The sequence below is a fragment of the Pinus tabuliformis genome, chromosome 4_1, assembly GCF_031772625.1.
Source record: "Pinus tabuliformis cultivar Carrire ecotype Pingquan chromosome 4_1, CPIR1, whole genome shotgun sequence".
NCBI lineage: Eukaryota > Viridiplantae > Streptophyta > Pinopsida > Pinales > Pinaceae > Pinus > Pinus tabuliformis.
This window is the reverse complement of record NC_142303.1, coordinates 661,071,353-661,074,097: the sequence shown is the minus strand read 5'-3', so window position 1 is coordinate 661,074,097 and position 2,745 is coordinate 661,071,353. Positions and strand designations below refer to the sequence as shown.

The 2,745-nt window shown below is 44.5% G+C and overlaps 1 pseudogene; it reads left to right on the top strand.

Moving 5' to 3' along the window:
* Nucleotides 1–566: 566 nt before the first annotated feature.
* Nucleotides 567–1,446, top strand: LOC149177830 (cytochrome P450 78A4 pseudogene; annotated as a pseudogene).
* Nucleotides 1,447–2,745: the final 1,299 nt, after the last annotated feature.

The following is a 2,745-nucleotide window of genomic DNA, read 5'->3' as shown; positions in this document are numbered from 1 at the left end:
TGCAGAATCGCTGTTTAAATTTTCCAACATGGGCCATTGGCTTTGCGCCCAATGGGGACTACTGGAGGCTGCTCAGGAGAATTTCTTCCGCGCATCTTTTCGCTCCACGCAGAATCGCTGTTCACGAGCCTGGTCGCCAGGCCGATGCTCTGTGAATGCTTCTTGATATTCAGAAGGAATGTCAGTCCAGCGGTTTTGTTAGGGTTCGACGACACCTGCAAGGAGCTGCGCTGAACAATATCATGGGCAGCGTGTATGGAAGGAGGTTCGATGTGTCATTTACTTCTACTTGTGAAGAAGTGAAGGAGGTGCGGGAGATGGTGGATGAGGGTTTCGAGCTGTTGGGAGCGTTCAACTGGGCGGATCATCTACCATGGCTGCGACCGCTGGACCCTCTTCGAATCCATGCTCGTTGCGCCCGCCTTGTGCCGCGTGTGAGAGCTTTCGTTAGAAATATCATCGAAGAGCACCGACGTGCAGAGCGGAACAGCGAAACGGGTGATCAATCCGATTTTGTTGACGTTCTGCTGTCGTTGCATGGAGAAGATAAGATAGATGAGGAGGATATGATCGCTGTTCTCTGGGTCCGTACTATTAGTTTTTTCACACTCTCATCTTCTATGTATCTCTGTGTTTTAGTTTAGTTTTTTCACCACACTCTCATCTGATCTATCTCTCCGTATTTTAGTTTAGTTTAGTTTTTTCACACCGAAACTTATGAATGAGGCCCTTGCCTTTGGGGAGGGGCATTAACTAAGTTTGGTTCTAATCTATGTAATGTTATGTATGCAGGAGATGATTTTTCGTGGCACAGACACGACGGCTCTGCTGACGGAGTGGGCCATGGCAGAACTGGTGCTGAATCCAGATGCCCAGAAGAAAGCTCAGGCAGAGTTGGACGCTGTAGTGGGGCGAGACCGCAGCGTGAATGATACGGATATCCCTAAGCTGCCGTACCTCCAAGCTGTGGTAAAGGAAGCGCTGCGAATGCATCCGCCTGGACCGCTGCTATCATGGGCGTGGCTCTCAACTGAAGATGTCAACATCAACGGAATGTGTGTTCCCGCGGGCACGACGGCCATGGTGAATATGTGGTCGATTACTCACGACCCCAACATTTGGGAATCACCTCATGAGTTCCGTCCGGAGAGGTTTGTGGTGTCGGAAGGCGGGGAAGACGTGGATGTGAGGGGTAACGATCTGAGGCTTGCTCCTTTTGGTGCTGGTCGTCGTGTGTGCCCGGGGAAGGCTCTGGGCCTTGCCACTGTTAACCTCTGGGTGGCCAAGTTGCTCCATCATTTTGAATGGCTTCCTCATGCTGAACATCCGGTTGATCTGTCCGAGGTCCTGAAGCTGTCATGCGAAATGGCTCATCCTCTTCATTCTGTTCCCGTCATGCGGGTGCCTTTCGCTTTCATTAAATCCTCTGTCCCTGTCTCTGTCTAGTCAATTACACCTACACCTCACCTCATGTTCTGTTTGTCAGTATTACTAGGCTCTGTATTTCGATTGCAAGTGGTACACTCTCTGACCCATGCTTCGTCACAAGAAGAAGAGATTGAGATTGTGTGTTTTTGTGATGGATAGAACAACGATGGTGATTTTGATTTGGAATTATTGTAAGCTGTGTGTGTGTATGCTGCACATTAAGGTTAGGTTATCCGACGTGTGAGCATATTTCGACAATTGAATAAAGATGATGAGTTACCACCTATTTCAATCTTGTCTTGCCGCTATTACTATGTTAAATAATTTCATACCTTTGTCCGATCCATGCAGAATTCTGTTAGCTTATTATTTTCTTTTCGTTTCGATGGGTGAAGAGGTCCATCCAGATTGCAAAATCTAAGACGAGATCTATAAAATCTAAAACTACAATATAAGCATTGTAGCTACCCGGTTTCAGAGGAAAATTATGCTTTAAAACCATGGAAAAATACATACGCTTACGCTTTCCCAAGAATCATGCAACTTCTTATAGCAGCACGCATTTCATTTTCAGTCGTTTTTCTCTGCCGTATTTTGTTTCGGTGATTGCCTTTGTAATCTGTATGGTCTCGTCGTCGGAGGATCTGTTGCAGTTCTTCGTCAATGAAACAATAAGCAATAAACGAACGAACAGGTGGCGAAGCGTTTCTCGGGACCTTAAATATGAGGGGTATCTACTATCAACACGTCTGCCAAGATCGATATGGCGGCGTCCACGGCTTCTTCTTTGACCCACATTCTCATCCGTACGAACACACCGGTACGGGCATGGGACCTCGGCCCGCTGCTAAAATATTGCTTCAGCCTGTTGAATCCCGAAGCAGCTAAAACCAAAGCGGCGCACCACGGTTTGTTGTTTCTCCTTTAAAATAGAGACGAGTGCGGGAAAATAGAAATGTGGATTTTTTAATTATTTACTGTGAATGCTTTTTTGGATCAATAATTTTTTAATGATTTTGTATCCCCTGTTAAGTGAAAGACATCCTATGCAGGAGGTTAGGCATATTACAAAGTTCAAATAGCTTTAAATAAAGAAATGGTTAAAAAATAAGTTTAGGAGTAGTTTGAATTTTAAAAAGACATTGAATTAATAAAATAAGTTCTACTCATTTATTAAAACAATTTATCATTATCCGCATAAAGTGTGATTAGTCAAAGATGGTAGATTAAAACAAATAATTACTATCAACATAAAGTGTGATTAGTCAAAGATGGTAGATTAATTGGATTGATGAAGTCAAAATCTCCATCTAGCAA